Raw genomic sequence first — 19,045 nt, 5'->3', positions numbered from 1 at the left:
TAAAATGGTTAGACAGCCACTGATGCCAGGAAACACAATGATTAGCAATCCAGAATACACATCACAGGTAAAATGAAGATCCAGTTAAATATCATTGAAATCCAAACACTAAACACGACATACAAGGATAAAAAGCACAACCAAAAATCTGTACCCACACTTATATTATCTATCACAATGGGACTTAATAAGCAATAATTTCCAAAATGTGCAAACAGTTGCTATTATTTAAATATTTTTTTTATAAGTAAACTAGCTGATGCCCCGGCGTTGCACGGGTATTTAATTATAGCAATAACACTGTAAATGGATTCAAATAAAGATACTTTATAGTGGTGAATGAAATTATTTTTTTACAGCTTAATAAAAAGTACAATATTCAAATTATAATGTGAAATATTTGACAAAGTGAATACAATACAACTAACGCAAAACGTGATTATAAACAACAATTTTAGTTTCACCTCCTGGAGCAAGAACATATAAATTATTGGGTGAACCCACCCTTGAGCAAGCAACATAGAGTTGTGGGCCGCGAGACCCCCAGAACATATCACCCCAGGTAGTGAGGGATCTGCATACCAAGTTTCGTTCAAATCGGTCAAGCCGTTTTAGAATTACTGTGAGAATGGCAGCGTTTTACATTTTTTTCCATTGATATGAATGGGTGAAATCCGATTTTCTGTTTGTAGCTCCACCCACGTGTGCAGGTGGGCTGCGAGAACCCCAGAACATATCACCACAGGTAGTGAGGGATCTGCATACCAATTTTTGTTCAAATCGGTCAAGCCGTTTTTGAATTACTGTGAGAATGGCAGCTTTTTACATTTTTTCCATTGACATGAATGGGTGAAATCTGATTTTCTGTTTGTAGCTCCGCCCATGTCTGCAGGTGGGCCGCGAGACCCCCAGAACATATCACTCCAGGTAGTGAGGGATCTGCATACCAAGTTTCGTTCAAATCGGTCAAGCTGTTTTTGAATTACTGTGAGAATGGCAGCTTTTTACATTTTTTCCATTGACATGAATGGGCGAACTCTGATTTTCTGTTTGTAGCTTCGCCCACGTGTTCAGGTGGGCCGTGAGACCCCCAGAACATATCACCCCAGGTAGTGAGGGATCCGCATACCAATTTTTGTTCAAATCGGTCAAGCCGTTTTTGAATTACTGTGAGAATGGCAGCTTTTTACATTTTTTCCATTGACATGAATGGGTGAAATCTGATTTTATGTTTGTAGCTCCGCCCACGTGTGCAGGTGTGCCGCGAGACCCCCAGAACATATCATCCCAGGTAGTGAGGGATCTGCATACCAAGTTTCGTTCAAATCGGTCAAGCCGTTTTTGCGTGATCGCGGCACATACACACACATACATACATCCATCCGATTTTATATATATAGATAAGGCTAGATGAAAGGATGGACACGTAAGTCTTCCTTACACTAACCTTCTATGTTCCTACTAGGACTAGGGGGCATGCAATGAAGCTACCATCGGAGAAAATATTTCTTCAAGCAACATGTAATTAAACTCTGGAATTAGTTGCCAGAGAATGTAGGGAAAGCAGTTAGCATAGCAGGGTTAAAAAAATAAAAAAGATGGACATGGGGAAATCCACTGCTTAGTCCTGGATAAAATCTGTTTTACTACTTGGGATCTTGCCAGGTACAAGGACATTGTTAGAAACAGGATACTGGGCTTGATGATCTTCAGTTTGTCCCAGTCTGGCAACTCTTATGTTCTTATGTGAGCCAAGTATAGGACAGTGAAGCTATTGTGACATCATTGATGGTGTTGGCTCTTAGGCATTGGTGGAATGAAGTGTTATGACATCACAATCTCAGCTCTGGAATGTTGCTACTCCTTGGGTTTCTGCCGGGTACTCAGGACCTGGGTTGGCCACTGTTGGAAAAAGAATACTGGGCTCGATGACCTTTGCTTTGTCCCAGTATGGCAACCCTTATGCTGTGCTGCAAACAATACACTCGGACTAGCAACCAGCAGAAAACTCTCTTCAGCCACACGGCAGTGCCAAGTCCAACTGCCCTCCTCAAAATATGAGTAAAATCATCTGTAGTACTTAAGCAAATCCTGCTTTCACTTTGGAGTTTAGGACCCTTCGTTCTATTCCGAAAATAATAATAGCAATTTATTTCTTGCATACCGCTATACCGTGAGGTTCAAAGCGGTTTACAATATAGATACCATAAATATGCCATAAAAATTAAAATAAATGGAAAAAAAGGTACTTAGAAGTTCCCTGACTGTCCCGAAGGCTCACAATCTAGCTAAAGTACCCAAGAAAAATAATTGTTAGAAAAAGCAGATAGAATAGATAAAGACATAGATACAATAGATCAGAGATTATTTCTGGATATGTTACATAGGAAATTATTTCTGATTACATTTCATAATAAATTACATTTCATGGGAAAATTAATTCTAGTTACATTGCATAAAAGATTATCCAATTTTCATAAAATGTTAAGTAGAAGGTTATAGTGGAAGATTATATGGAATAAGTTGATTATTTGGAAAACCTGTTGCTTATTAGGATATTCAAGGTTTCAAGGTTTATTAAATATTTGATGAATCGCTATATCTTTATACAAAGCGATGTACATAATAATAAGATAAGTTAAGTTAAAAAAAACACATACAATATATATAAACATTAGAAGTCAGACAAGACAAACAACAATTGGAAGGAAAGGAGGGGAAAAGTTACATCTGTTATATTAAGAAAAACAATTAAGGGAAAAAATCGAGGAGCAGGGGGATTCTTAAAAACAGAATTCGTAAAATAAGATAAAATTTAAATATTAAAAGCCTCTTTAAAAAGGAATGTTTTCAGGGATTTTTTGAAGGAAGAAATATCTTTTTCAATTTTTATGTATTGGGGCAATGAATTCCACCATTGGGGACCCACTATAGAGAACATATCTGGTCTTCGAGTGCCTATTATTTTTAAAGAGGGAACAACTAATAGGTTTTGGGAAGATGATCTAAGTGTACGTGTGGAACAATAGGGAATTAACATTTTTGATATGCACTGAGGTTCACTGAATATCAAAGTTTGAAATATAATAAGACCTTAAACTGTATGCGCTGGCTAATAGGAAGCCAATGAGCGTCAATGAAAAATGGAGTTACATGATCGAATTTCCTTGCATCATAGATTAATTTAATAGCAGTGTTTTGAATGATTTGCAATCGTCGTTTTTCTTTTTGAGTGATATTGAGCAACAAAGAATGAGAGGATATTGAGAGGATGATACCAGGGAGTAGATTATACATGGGAATATTATAAAGAGAGTAGGCGAAGGGGGAGTTTAAGTAGGTTGAATATACTTTAAGAATAGAAAAGTTTTGATTTCTTTACGGAATACTTTAATGTCAGATGTTGTAGATAACAATTTGGAGATAGAGGATTCTAGTTTTGCTGCATGTGTTGCTAGGAGCTTATCATATTGCTTTTTGCGCCGAGTATCTTTTAGTGATGGATAGGAATCTTTCTTGTTTAACAAACACTTTGGAAACTAAGCCATTCTAGTTTACATTCGATCTCTATGTTTATGTATTAATGCTTACATTATTGTAAACGGAGTCGAGCTCCTTTTGGTTGAAGATCTGGTCTATAAAATTAAGGTTTAGTTTAGTTTATAAAATGGACACAACCACATGGAACTTCTTAAAAAGGAAGGGGCCAAACAGAAATGAAGACCAGGGATCACACTTCTCCCACCAACATGCCTTAGGACCTTGATTGGGCAAGTCATTTCACCCTCCATGGCCTCCGATATCAATTTACACTAAGTCTAATTGGGCAGGACGTTCTTATTGTATTGAACTCACATTTGGAAAAGCAAAAACAACCAAAGCCAACTTGACAGTTTTCAAAAATATGTTGGTTGGATTTCATTTTGGATTTAGCTATATAGCTCACAGTTTTTTTAAGCTTCAAGACTAGTTAAAGTACTGTACCTGAATTTATTTTCCCATCTCCAGGAGAGTAGCCATATAAAAAGAGTTCAAGTAGGTGGTATTTCTTGGAATATTTGTACGTTTTTAATCATTGGCCCTGAAAAGCATCACTCATCACTGGTCCAAGAGGGATAAAGAGGAATGGGGGGCCTGACTTCCATAATAGTAGGGGCTGAAGGTAGGGCCAAGTTTGAGAAACAGTCACTCAATGCAAGGGAAACGGATCGTCTACACCAGTGGTTCCCAAACAGTCGGGGTTTTGGGATAGCTGCCAAATTTCAGACCATTCTTCAAGCTTCGCCAAGTCTTCCTTCTTGTTATTCACACCATCGGCTTATTTTCGGGGAATATCTTTTTTTTTTCACATACAACAACCATCTCTCCCTTCCTCTCCTTCACCTCTTTCCTTTCTCTCCCCCCATGTGCAGCATCTTTCCTCGCCTCTTACCCATCCCCTTGTGAAGCAGCTCCTGGGGTCGGACCTTCCCTCTGCAGCATCTTTCTATCCCTTCCTCCTTCCCTCCCATCCCTCTGTGCAGCGGAATCTCACCGACCCTCCCACCGTGAGCCTGACATATCTCTACTCCAAAAGCCTCTAAAACAGCAGCTGTGGCAGCGCTCTGAACGGGCTGCTTCGCTGCCTTCCCCACCGGGGCCGTCCCTCTGTCATGTCACTGATGATGTCACCAGTGACACGGCAGAGGGAAGGCAGCAAGCAGCCCATTCAGAGCACTGCTGCCGCCGCTGCTGTTTTGAATTCTGTTGAAGTCATTAACGTTTGGTTCATAAAAGCAAATACACCATTATTTCTTTCTCATCATTGAATTCTAGATGATATTAGTAACCAATTTAAAATTTTAATGCTGGCACATAAATCATTTCATTTGCAACAAAAGTTATTTAAATTCTCTTACTATTTCGTATTCTCCATTGAAAACTTTTAGATTGGCAGACCATGACTCGCACTGGCTTCCAATCGAAGCGAGAGTGCACTTCAAATTCTACTGCTTACTTTACAAGGCTCTCAACGGAGAAAGCCCAACCTACTGGAATAACTGACTAAATCAACCCTCCTCAATTAGACACAGAAGAACCCACTCACTATTCTCCCACCCATCATCCAAAAATGTTAAACGAAAAAAACTTTATGACAACCTTATAGCCTCCAAAGACAAACCACCACTCTGTTATCTTCAATTACAAACTACAAAACCTTGAAGAGAGATGCCAAAACCATACTCTTCACAAAATACCTAAAACCTATCCAGCATGACCAATCCCAATCCAACATCTAACACTCTCTATACCCTTAATACTCTCTAATACTCTTCTATTTACCAAACGTTATCCAAAACCCTTAATTCACCCTATTCCTATCTCCTAAAAACTTCTACTTCCCAATGATAATTATTTTACTCGACATTGTTATTACCTGAAATTTTATCTCATCGCTTATTCTATTCCTTCAAATTTTGAATGTAATTCTTGTTTTAGTTTGGATGTAATCCGCCTTGAACCGCAAGGTAATGGCGGAATAGAAATCACTAATGTAATGTAATTGTTACAGGATAACAGGCTGGTAATACCATCAGTTCAAAGGACAAAATGGGAATTCACATATTCAAAAGCTTTTTTCTATTTCGCGCCAAGTTTGTGGAATCAGCTTTCAAGTTAGATTTGTTTGGAATTGAATTTAAAGGCTTTTAAAACACTTTTGAAAATGTATTTATTTAATTTAGCATTTGGACAAGATTTTCCTCAGAATGAACATATTTATTGATCTTTTCCGAGCAATAAATTAACCTGTAAATACAGCAAGATAAAATTGTATTTCTGGATTTAGATAAGTCTGTTTCTATGTTTAATGGAGTTCCTTTCTATTTACATGTGAACAGTTGTATGCTATGGTGCTGCATCAAATTTTAATAACCATATTTAGTGCACCAAGAAAAGAAAAAAGGCCCAGATAGGTGCACTCCTGAGTGTTTACAGTTTAGGAATTATGTGTTGTAGATAACAATCTCTCAAGGCCCTCATTAAGCCACAAAAACTGTCATACACCAGCCATGGTCCCTATGATGTTCAGGAATATCACAAAACAAGGAGGTGTGCACAGAGCTGTCTGTGCCAAAAAGGGACAATCTGTTCTTCTTGGCAAAAAGAGTGAGGTTTCAAATCCAACCCCGAGGCTGGAGGGAGGGCTTAACCCAATTGACAAAGGAGGGACGGTTAACAAGACTAAAGATATTATAATGCCCCTGTATCGCTCCATGGTGCGACCTCACCTGGAGTATTGCGTTCAATTCTGGTCTCCTTATCTCAAGAAAGATATAGTGGCGCTAGAAAAGGTTCAAAGATGAGCGACCAAGATGGTAAAGGGGATGGAACTCCTCTCGTATGAGGAAAGACTACAAAGGTTAGGGCTCTTCAGCTTGGAAAAGAGACGGCTAAGGGGAGATAGGATTGAAGTCTACAAAATCCTGAGTGGAGTAGAACGGGTAAAAGTGGATCGATTTTTCACTCCGTCAAAAATGACAAAGACTAGGGGACACTTGACGAAGTTACAGGGAAATACTTTTAAAACCAATAGGAGGAAATATTTTTTCACTCAGAATAGTTAAGCTCTGGGACGCAATGCCAGAAGATGTGGTAATAGCAGTTAATATAACTGTTTTAAAAAAAAGATTTGGACAAATTCCTGGAGGAAAAGTCCAGAGTCTGCTGTTGAAACAGATATGGGATGGTAGCATGGAATGGGTTTTTGCCAGGTACTTGTGACTTGGATTGGCCTCCGCGAAGACGGGATACCAGGCTAGATGGACTATTGGTCTGACCCAGTAAAGCTATTCTCATATTCTTACGTGTTTGCATGTCAAACCATCGAGCTGCGTTTTGAGTCAATTTGCACTCAAAAACAAGCTCATCCATCGCATTGATTAGCAATTCTATTCTATCTACTTAAGTTTCACCATTGTTACAATTACCCATACAGAGTATACATAACATAACATAACTTTAAAAATCCCAAGGCAATCAAAAGTATAGAATACTATATGTGGCATATGATGTCCATTGATACCTTAATGGAGGAAAAAGACCTCAAAAACTGCCATGCGTCTGGTCAATTGAAAGACACCATTTAGGGGTTAATGGGTACTGATGTGCTGAGTTACCAGGATTTCAGCAGAGCTTTGGATTCTGTCACACAGGAGGTTCATTTGTCGACTGAGCACCTGGAGGTGATCTTTATTAGAAACTGGGGCACCGATTCTGTAACCGATGCCATTGTCTGCGGCCGCCTTAATCACGCAATGGCACCGGGTACAGAATCGCACCTCTGGCAAAGGTAGGCACTGGAAATGTAGGCCAGGGTTTTCCAGCACCTTATCGTTGATGTGAATCTCGCCTCCATCGGTGCTTTAAGCCACTTAGTGCCACGTCCGGTGTTAGTCAGTGTAAAGCACCTATGGAGGTGTAATTCTTGCACCAATTTTTTAGGTGCCTTGAAACTCAATTAAAAACATTATTTAAACAATGTTTTTTTACTGAACTTGGGCGCCTACAAACAATTAGTGCTGGTTAGAGAATCCAGGTCTGGGTGAATATTAAGACAGAGGGTAAGGATAAATGGAATTCACTTTGCAGAAATAAAAAAGGATCAGTCTTGGGATGGGTTCTCTTCAATATCTTTATAAGTGATACTGTGGAGGGGTTAGAAGGAAACGGTTGCCATTACGAAGACGTCATGAAGATTTACAACAGAGTGGACACTCCAAGGGTGAAGAAGAGGCAAACCATTCTCAGAAAGGAAAGTATAAAACCAAAGATCAAAAGTATCAGGAAATATTTCTTCACAGAGGGTGGGGCAGATCCTGAGAAAAAGGCGGCGGCAAACAGCTACGGAATTCAAGAAAGCAAAGGATAAACACAGACTGGTCCTGATAGCAGAGAATGCTAAGGAAGCACTAAGGCAAGGGTGTCAAATGTCGGTCCTCGAGGACTGCAATCCAGTCGGGTTTTCAGGATTTCCCCAATGAATATGCATGAAATCTATTTGCATGCACTGCTTTCATTGTATGCTAATAGATCTCATGCATATTCATTGGGGAAATCCTGAAAACCCGACCGGATTGCGTCCCTCGAGGACCGACATTTGACACCCCTGCACTAAGGTAACCTGCACAGAATGGCAGTTCACCCAGGACAGCAGTGGAATGGCTGAACTGTTCTTCCACAAACGCAGTGGGTATCTGCACAGCGTGGCACTCTCAACCCTAAAACGGCAGTAACTCTGATTGTATTAAAACTATCATCTATTCTTAGAGATTTATATTCCACTTTCATCCAAGGCGGAGTACAAACATAGAAACAAAGTAACTGTACATAATTATTAACTACATAAAACTAGAGGGAATAATTTGAGGTTGCGGGGAGGAAGGCTTAGGAGTAATGTTAGGAAATTATTTTTCACGGAGTGGATGGCAGATGCCTGGAATGCCCTCCCGAGGGAACTGGTGGAGAGGAAAACGGTGATGGAATTCAAAAAAGCGTGGGATAAACAGAGGATCTCTAATTAGAAAACGCTAAGGCTGGTACTGGACAGACTTGCACGGTCTGTGTCCCTTATGTGGCGATTTGGTGTAGGATTAGGCTGGGGAGGGCATCAATGGGAACGCCACTAACTTGGAGGATGTTACTGGCCAGACTTTATGGTAGATATCCTGCAAACAGGATGGTTGGATAGGCTGGAGTGACTCTGGACGGCAAGTACAGCATTTGGAACCTAAGACAACACCAGGTGGACTTTACAGTATTTGTAATGGACAGACTGGGTGGACCGTTCAGGTCTTTATCTGCCGTCATTTACTATGTTACTATAAAACCATTAAACACCTCAAAACAATAATGTCTCAACAAATGTTTTTAAGAAAGCTAAATGTATACAGCACATATGCATTGTGTATCCAAGAAAGATGAACTGACTTGTGTGGAGGGAGCACGATTAAAACTCAAACTTCAATGAACAGAAAAGCTTTCTTGATTCAATTTTTGATATGCTGACTATTGAGGACGTCTAAGCGGTTTACAATAAAGTCTATTAAGTCAGGGAAAGAACGAAGAGAGTATAACGGAAGGAGTAGGGGTTGTAGAGGGAAATACAATAATCCACAGAAAAGGAGGAGGAAGAAAACGCAACATTCACAGATCGTCATCACAGGAAAACCTCCAGTAGCCTCATCAGCAATCACCTATGACTAGAAGAGAGGGCAGGGTTAAATAGGAAGGATTTCATTCGTACTTCAAATTTCTCTAAGGAGGATTCCAAGCGAAGGGTGGAGGGAAGAGCATTCCAGAGGTGAGAGAGAAAAATGCTATGCTGAGTGGTATCATGAGAAGATTTTGCATCAAGATTTACAAAGACTAGTTACAGGGAAATACTTTTAAAACCAACTGGAGGAAATATTTTTTCACTCAGAGAATAGTTAAAGCTCTGGAACGCATTGCCAGACAATGTTGTAAAAGCAGTTAATGTAGCTGGTTTTAAAAAAGGTTTGGACAAATTCCTGGAGGAAAAGTCCATAAACTATTGTTGAGACTGACATGGGAGAAGCCAATGCTTGCCCTGGCATGGACTGCTGCTACTATTTGGGTTTCTGTCAGGTACTAGTGACCTGGATTAGCCTCTGTGAAGATGGGATACTGGGCAAGATGGACCTTTGGTCTGACCCAGTAAGGCTAAGTGATTTAAAAGTAACAGAGTGTCATTAATGTGTTAGTATTTAAAGCATTATCTTGGTCCCTTTACTGGCCTGTGCTTGTTTTTAAATTGAGCACGAAGTACTTTACTTGTACATATTAATGATATATATTGATTACTTTATTTTGATTAGTGGAAAATATCCTGAGAAATAATTGAAGTATTCTTGTGACATAAAACTTACAATTTTGTGCGGGGGAGTGGCAAGATGGCGGCAGTGTGAGGAGTCTGGAAAGACGCTGTAAGAGCTTACCGTGTCTGCTTTCCTCAACAAAATATATCTCGTTTTTCCGATGCCACATACGAAAAGGAAAGGGGTGATCAAGGCCATTTCCTCACCAGCCTTGGCATCCACCCCAGTTCAGCAGACGATGGACCTTTTTTTCTCGGCCTTCCCAGGAATTGCTCAATCCGGAGTGGAGAGCCCGGCACTGGGCGGAGACGAGAGGCACTGAAATATCTTTATCTCCTCGGGCTTCCCTTCACCCTCCGTGTCCAGCGATCGCTGAGGCGTTGAGGCAGGAGACATGTGATCCCGAAAGTGGAGATGCGGGGTCTCCCAGTGGGGGCATGACGTCCTCGGCAGAATGACTGATGTCTGCAAGCAAGAATGAGGAATTTTCACCCTCTTCCACGGAGGTATCCTTGAACAGCATCTGGCTTCTTCTTCAGCGGATGGAGAGCAAAATGGGAAAATCAACGGAAGAGATAACCAAAATAACAGATAAACTAGATTCCTTAACAAAAATTGTGGAAATAATGAAATCGGAATTTACAGCCCAAGTTAAGCAAATGCAGGATGGTATACAGCATTTGCAACAGTTTAAGACAGCCTCAGTAGAAAACTGGAACAATTTTGAAAATTTCAACAGACGATTAAACCTCTGTATTTTAAATTTTCCACAAATTCCGGGAGCGTTATCTCTAGATATATTGAAAAGATATTTGATTGAAAATTTACAAATTTCTTCAAATTGCATTCCTCCAATAAATAAGATTTATTATTTACTAAAATAAAAAGATTCCTGGAACAGAAGGTGAAAAAGGAAAAGAAAGAGGAAAAAAGAAGAATGAAATAGACTTTGCCAATGTAACTGCTCTTCCTGAACAAACAATAACAGTAGACACTGATAGAGCAACGCTCTTAGTATCATTTGTATTTGAGCAAGATGTTAACATGATTCCGAAATTGTGCTTCAAAAATTATTTGGACAACAGAAAATATTGATTTATCTAGATGTCGCTAAGACCATACACTTTTTTCTCTCCAAATCATCTGAGGGAGTTTTTAAGATGTTAAGAAGATCGTCAAGGAATGCTGAAAGAGGGATACTAGAAGTTCAAACAGTTGTTTAGAAGCACTAAGCCTTTTATTTCATCAATTTCCCTTTCTTTCCCTCATTTTATGTAACTGCCTACCACTCTCCCCATTATAGTGGTCTAAGAAGGGGAATAAGTAAGACTGAAGATGGATTCTTGTAAATTTTGATTTATAATTAGAAATAAATAATTAAAAAATCTTACAATTTTGTTAATAGCATAACAACACTAAAATGACCAACCGTAAGCAAAAATAGAATAAATGAGGTCAACTTGGAAGCGGCAAAGTGAAACCTGATAAGACTAACAGGCAACAGTCACAGAAATCTGAAAAGGGTCAGCATAACAGAGAGCGTGAAGAACTTTCTAAGCGTCAGAGCTTAATAGCTAAAACAAATGTGCCAATCAATTCTTACGTCTACATTTCAAGAGAAGGAGGCTGAAGCAGTGAAGTGTGCTTAGACTCTTATGTGCACTATTTGGGGAAGGGGGTCCGGGCTTTGCAGCTGATACTCCTTCATGCAGTCCTCGTCACTGTTAAGAAGGGACAGGCACTTGTGCCTGAAATGTCACGTAATCTTATCTGTACTCTAACTGTAATCTATTTGTTATATCACACAGTAACGTACAGTCAATTTAATATCCAATTTGCAAGTTCTTCTGAAATTAATCCAGGTACCTCTTGTCCCTTGTAACAAAAACAAAACAAAACCCAAAACTGTTGTAACTTCACTGGAAATGTCCAGTTAGCTCTTTTGTAATCCGCCTTGAACTGCAAGGCATAGGCGGAATAGAAGTCCCTAATGTAATGTAATGTACAGTAATTACTGGACCTGGGACCTCTGTTTTCAGCGAGGGAACTGTTTTTGAACCGAGAACATGTTTATCTGCAAGGAATTATGATATATTGGTACAACTTTGCTGTCACTTATTTAAATAGCATCATGTTCTGCAAGACACAATCTCTATTTCTCTTTGGACCTCAGCTTTCCGTGTGGTAACGTAGCTCGCTATGGTTCACATCGTCACAGGTCCATCATTAATTTCTTTTTTTCTAAGCTTGTTAATTAGTTTATCTGAGGGACTGGTTATCTATATATATAAAATCGGAGGTATGTATGTATGTGTGTGTGTGTGTATGTGCCATGATCACGCAAAAACGGCTTGACCGATTTGAACGAAACTTGGTATGCAGATCCCTCACTACCTGGGATGATATGTTCTGGGGGTCTCGCGGCCCACAACTCTATGTTGCTTGCTCAAGGGTGGGTTCACCCAATAATTTATATGTTCTTGCTCCAGGAGGTGAAACTAAAATTGTTGTTTATAATCACGTTTTGCGTTAGTTGTATTGTATTCATTTTGTCAAATATTTCACATTATAATTTGAATATTGTACTTTTTATTAAGCTGTAAAAAATAATTTCATTCACCACTATAAAATATCTTTATTTGAATCCATTTACAGTGTTATTGCTATAATTAAATACCCGTGCAACACCGGGGCATCAGCTAGTATTATATATACATGTCACTTATCTTTCGTTGTCGTGACGTTTATAGGCTGCAACGAAAGATAACGGACATGGTTTTAAAGTTTGTATAACCAGTCCCTTAGATAAACTATAAGTAATTAACAAGCTGTAGAAAAAAAGAAATTATGATGGACTTGTGACAATGTGAACCAAGTTACCACACAGAAATCTGTCTGAAGAGAAACAGAGATTATTGTGTCCTGCAGAACATGATACTATTTATATGACCCAGCAAAGTTGTACCAATATATCATAATTGCTAATTATTAACACTCACCACCAGGGGAAAAATAGACCCAGAGGAATTCTGGGCCCGCTACGAAAAGAACACAAAACTTAGCGAAGAAACAGAACAACTTATGACAGACTGGATCAACGACAGCACAAACATTTTAAACAAAATAGCCCCCATAAAAACCCGCCAAATCAGAACCACAAAGCAGGAGGGATGGTTTGATGCAGAGCTATTACAGATGAAGAGGGACCTTAGAAAATCGGAAAGAGTATGGCAAAAATCCGAATCCCAGGAACACAGAGATGCCTGGAGACTCAAACTAAAAATCTATAAAAACCTGACCAAAGAAAAACGTAAAAAATTCTATTCACACAAAATTGGTGACTTTACAAATAACAGTAGCAATCTCTTTAAGCTAGTTAATGACACTCACCAACAACCACGAAGATTCCACATTAACCGCAAACACCTTAGCTGATTTCTTCATCTCCAAGACTCAAAAACTAAGATCTACTTTACCTGCCTCGACTAATCCCCTTGAGCTTTTCCCCATTCTTACTGATACCGACATATACAAACCAGACCAAGGGTCAAGAGCAGATCTATACTGGAACCAATTCAAAACACTGGACTGGGAAACCTTCAATAAATTCTACAACAAATATTCTAACTCCTTCTGCAAACTAGACACCTGCCCTCCAAATGTCATGAAAACTGCACCCATCCATTTCAAAGCCAACATGTTATCCTGGGTGAACTTTCTACTTTCCTCAGGATACTTTCCACCTGAGCAAGGCCATATTATGTTAACCCCAATCATAAAAAAACACAAAAGAACCCCCAAACGCCCCTTCTAATTACAGACCTATCGCTAGCATTCCTCTATTCACCAAAATAGCTGAAGGGATAGTAAACGCTGAACTCACCGCATATCTGGATAAATTCAACATACTATGTGACAATCAATCGGGCTTTCGAACAGACCACAGCACTGAAACCATTATTGCAGCCTTATTCGACTACTTGCACACCCTCTTTAGCCTGGGCTCCAGCACCTTGATCCTTCAACTCGATCTGAGCAGTGCGTTTGACCTAGTAGACCACAACATTCTCCTAGAATGCCTGACCTACATTGGCATCTCCGACCAGGTCTTCAGCTGGTTTCACGGATTCCTACGAAACAGATCCTACAGAGTTCGCAAAAATGATTCCTCCTCATCTAGCTGGGTTAACTCCTGCGGGGTGCCGCAGGGCTCCCTCCTGTCCCCCACCTCGCCTCCCTGGGTAACCTCCTTCAAAACCTCAAACTCAAATCCTTCATCTACGCAGATGACATCACAATAGTCATCCCACTCACCACCTTCTCCCCAGATCTACTAGCCTACATCACAAGCATACTTAATCAGATAGAACTCTGGATGCAATCCTACAGATTAAAACTAAACCTGGACAAAACAAAATTCTTCCTAGCCTCCCCCAATGAAAAAATCAAAGTCTCCACAATCCAAGTGAAAGGCTTGGTCTTCCCCTTCGAACAAACATTAAAAATACTGGGAGTCACTCTAGACCAGGGGTGTCCAATGTCGGTCCTCGAGGGCCGCAGTCCAGTCGGGTTTTCAAGATTTCCCCAATGAATATTCATGAGATCTATGTGCATGCACTGCTTTCAATGCATATTCATTGGGGAAATCCTGAAAACCCGACTGGATTGCGGCCCTCGAGGACCGACATTGGACACCCCTGCTCTAGACAAACATCTATCCCTAGAAAATCACACCGATCTTACTGTCAAGAAATGCTTCTCGGTGCTCTGGAAACTGCGCACCATAAAAAAATACTTTGACGACTCCTCTTTCCGCCTTCTGGTACAGTCCTCTGTCCTGAGCGTACTAGACTATTGCAATGTCATTTATCTGAGCTCCACAAAGAAAACCCTTAGGAGACTAAAATTGATCCAGAACACTGCCGTCCGCCTCATATTCGGCCTGAACAAATGGGACCACATCACACCTTTCTACCACCAACTGCATTGGCTCCCTTTCGAATCCAGAGTCCTATTCAAATTCGCCTGCTTCTGCTACAAAACTGTTTTTGGCCTATTACCTAGATACCTCAATCACCATTTCACTCTGAACCTCACCAACAAGAAATCCCGCAGAATACAGCTGTTTGCCTTCCCATCCCTAAAATTATGTCATTTCAAAAGATTTCTCGACAAAACCTTTGCTTACCAGGCGGCCAAGCTGAACCCTTGGCTTGCCCAAATGATACTCGAGGCCCCCTCTTACCTTAGTTTCAGAAAACTTCTCAAAACGCACCTTTTCCGTGAACAGGCCTTTTAATCCCCCTTGCCCCCTATTTTCTCCCCTTTCCCTCACTACCCCACCCCTTCGGCTCTCCCTCTCCCCCCCTCCCCCGATTTTATCTCTCTCTCGCTATATCATACCTTACAACCCTTCCTTCTGTATTACCGTCACCTCTACCTAATCTCTTCAAAGAGTTCCCCCCCCCACTTCATTGCCTGTAACTCTGTCAAAATTTTGTAAATCCGTGTGTTATCACGGACCTTAATTAATGGATGTGAACCGCCTAGAACTTTACGGGTATGGCGGTATACAAGAATAAATTATTATTATTATTATTATTAGCCACGTTGGATTGGACTTACTGCAGACCGTGTTGGGGTTTTTCCTTTTGTTGTTTTCTTATCTGCAAGGAAAACATCATTTTAAATACAGATAACTTATACTAACTAATACTATTATTTCTATAGGACTACAGGATACATGCAGCGCCGTACAGAGTCACAAAGGGTAAGAAAACAGAAACATGATGGCCCAACAGCAGTAACCATTATCTCTTTCTCTCTCCGAGAGATCCCTTTTTGAATTCAGACACAGTCTCTGTTTCCATCGCCTCTTTTGGGAGGCTGTTCCACGCATCTATCACCCTTTCTGTAAAAAAAGAGATTACTCTGGAGCCTGTCACCTCTTAACTTCATCCTCTGCCCTCTCATTCCAGAGCTTCCTTTCAAATGAAAGAGACACCACTCATGCGCATTTACATTAAGTAGGTATTTAAACATCTCTATCATATTTCCCCTCTCCCGCCAGGGGGGTCTCAAAGTCCCTCCTTGAGGGCCGCAATCCAGTCAAGTTTTCAGGATTTCCCCAATGAATATGCATGAGATCTATGTGCATGCACTGCTTTCCATGCATATTCATTGGGGAAAACCCGACTGGATTGTGGCCCTCAAGGAGGGACTTTGAGACCCCTGAGGTAGAGCTTCTGCAACAGAGGTGGGCAACTCCGGTCCTTGAGGGTCGCAATCCAGTCGGGTTTTCAGGATTTCCCCCATGAATATGCATGAGTTCTATGTGCATGCACTGCTTTCAATGCATATTCATGGGGGAAATCCTGAAAACCTGAGTGGATTCCAGCCCTCAAGGACCGGAGTTGCCCACCCCTGTTATAGAAGAAGCTCTACCTCAGGGGTCTCAAAGTCCCTCCTGGAGGGCCGCAATCCAGTCGGGTTTTCAGGATTTCCCCCATGAATATGCATGAGATCTATTTGCATTCACTGCTTTCAATACATATTCATGGGGGAAATCCTGTAAAGCTGACTGGATTGCGGGAGACCCCTGAGGTAGAGCTTCTACAACAGAGGTGGGCAACTCCGGTCCTTGAGTGTTGCAATCCAGTTGGGTTTTCAGGATTTCCCCCATGAATATGCATAAGATCTATTTGCATGCACTGCTTTCAATGCATATTCATGGGGGAAATCCTGAAAAGCCAACTGGATTGCGGCCCTCCAGGAGGGACTTTGAGACCCCTGAGGAAGAGCTTCTTCTATAACAGGGGTGGGCAACTCCGGTCCTTGAGGGCTGGAATCCACTCAGGTTTTCAGGATTTCCCCCATGAATATGCATTGAAAGCAGTGCATGCACATAGATCTCATGCATATTCATGGGGGAAATCCTGAAAACCCGATTGGATTGCGACCCTCCAGGAGGGACTTTGAGATCTTTAAGTGAGGGATTGCCAACTGCCCCCTGGCCAGGTAGGACTTCAAAAGGCATCAGCAGCCACTTTCTTTGCTGCCTGGCCAGGGGGCAGTTGAGCAACGCGGCCCCCTGGACCCACTCTCCATGCCCCGGGCTCCCTTCTGTGGCCCTGCGCTGTTCAGTGCCCAGAATTGGCGGGGGGGGGGGGAGGGGCCGAGACCCCGGAAGCGCAGGGGCAGCGCGAGAGCGCGCAACGCACGAGCCTCCCGCTTACCGGCTCGGCGCACGGGGCCGCGGGAGGGAAGAGGGCGGGGCTCCCCGCCTGGTCGCCTTTTCCGTCACGGGGAGGAGGGGGGGGCGGGCGCGATCCCAGCCGCCGCCGTCTCTCGCTCGCTTACTTCCGGGGTCCGGCCGCCGCGTCACACGCACGGGACGGAGCCGGAAGCGGGTCAGGACACGCCCCCTCCCTGGCCACGCGAGCGGCCGAAGGAGCTGCAGAGGCAGGGTGACGTCACGGCGCTGGGGCGCCGGCGGCCGTTTACGTCTCCGCCCCCTTGGCTTCGCGCGCGCTGCCGCAGCGCACGCATGGAAATGGAGTTCCGATTTTGTTAGCCCCCGAAACCAAGGGGCCAAGAAGGACTACAAGTGCCTGCGTGCAACGCGACAAAGTCGCTCTGCCTCAGTTTGTAGTCTATGTTGTGGGAAGGCTCAATGAATAGTCCAGAAACTGAAAGAACATCGAGAAGCTTTCAGGCCTTTAGTGTTTCACAGTCCCAGTTGCACCAAAGGCATTCTCCAAACCCTAATACGTCAAGGCCTTCGATCGCCCAGACTTCCACTACTGCATTCTCAACCAAAAATTACGTCCAAGTCCCAAACACCCAGAACAAGACCTTTTAGACGTGAGATGCCCAAATACAGCCCCACCCCCGAACATCCGGGCAGGAGGAATGCCCAGCCCCTCCTGCTGGAACCCCCAAATACAGCCCCCCACCCCCAAATGTCTGGGGCAAGAGTGCCCAATTCCTCCTGCTGCCACCTCACTGAGACATCTGCCAGCAGGATGGATGCCCAGCCCCTCCTGCTGGATCCCCCCTCCCTAAGATTATCAGGAGGGATGCCCAGTCCCTCCTGCCGGAACCCCCAAATACAGCCCCACCCCCGAACATCCGGGGCAGGAGTACCCAATTCCTCCTGCCGCCACCTCACTGAGACATCTGCCGGCAGGAGGGAGGCCCAATCCCTCCTGCTGGAACCCCCAAATACAGCCTCCCCACCCCCAAATGTCTGGGGCAAGAGTGCCTAATTCCTCCTGCCGCCACCTCACCAAGACATCTGCCGGCAAGAGGGATGCCCTGCCCCTCCTGCTGGAATCCGCCTCCCTAACATTATCAACAGGAGGGATTCCCAGTCCCTTCTGCCGGAACCCCCAAATACAGCCCCACCCCCGAACATCCGGGGCATGAGTGCCCAATTCCTCCTGCCGCCACCTCACTGAGACATCTGCCGGCAGGAGGGAGGCCCAATCCCTCCTGCTTGAAACCCCAAATACAGCCCCCCCACCCCAAATGTCTGGGGCAAGAGTGCCCAATTCTTCCTGCCGCCACCTCACCAAGACATCTGCCGGCAGGAGGGATGCCCAGCCTCTCCTGCTGGAACCCCCCTCCCTAAGATTATCAACAGGAGGGATGCCCAATCCCTCATAGAAACATAGAAAAATGATGGCAGAAAAGGGCCATAGCCCATCAAGTCTACCCACTCTACTGACCCACCCCCCTAATTCTACCCTCCTAGAGATCCCTGCCCTAATGACCCATCCCTTAACCCATCCCTCCCCTAATGACTCATCCCCTTAACCCTGCCCTCTTAGAGATCCCACATGGGCATCCCATTTACTCTTAAAATCAGGAACGCCGCTGGCCTCGATTATCTGCACCGGAAGTTCATTCCAATGAGCAACCACTCTTTCAGTGAAGAAATACTTCCTGGTGTCGCCATGAAATCTCCCGCCCCTAAGTTTTAGCGGATGCCCTCTTGTGGCTGAGGGTCCTTTGAGAAAGAAGATATCATCTTCTACTTCGATATGACCGGTGATATATTTAAAAGTCTCAATCATATATCTCCTCTCGCCCTAAGTTCTTCGAGAGAGTATAGCTGCAATATATTCAGCCTATCCTCGTATGCGAGATCACTGAACCCCGAGACTATC

At 42.8% G+C, this 19,045-nt stretch overlaps 1 protein-coding gene across 4 annotated transcripts in view; it reads right to left on the bottom strand.

Annotated features, from left to right (window-relative positions):
- TAB3 (TGF-beta activated kinase 1 (MAP3K7) binding protein 3) overlaps positions 1 to 17,316 on the bottom strand; it is a 49,276-nt gene extending 31,960 nt beyond the window's left edge. Inside the window, exons 1-2 of one of the 4 annotated variants that reach the window (XM_033949311.1) lie at positions 17,111 to 17,316; positions 15,501 to 15,541 (exon numbers count right to left, since the gene is read on the bottom strand). The gene's annotated coding sequence lies outside the window, so the exon portion shown is untranslated. The remainder of the gene's footprint in view (positions 1 to 15,500; positions 15,542 to 17,110) is intronic. The other 3 variants (XM_033949309.1, XM_033949310.1, XM_033949308.1) reach the window with 3 other exon arrangements.
- Positions 17,317 to 19,045: the final 1,729 nt, after the last annotated feature.

The sequence above is a fragment of the Geotrypetes seraphini genome, chromosome 6 (assembly GCF_902459505.1).
Source record: "Geotrypetes seraphini chromosome 6, aGeoSer1.1, whole genome shotgun sequence".
Classification (NCBI taxonomy): domain Eukaryota; kingdom Metazoa; phylum Chordata; class Amphibia; order Gymnophiona; family Dermophiidae; genus Geotrypetes; species Geotrypetes seraphini.
The sequence above is the reverse complement of the archived record's forward strand: the minus strand, read 5'-3'. Positions and strand labels throughout refer to the sequence as shown.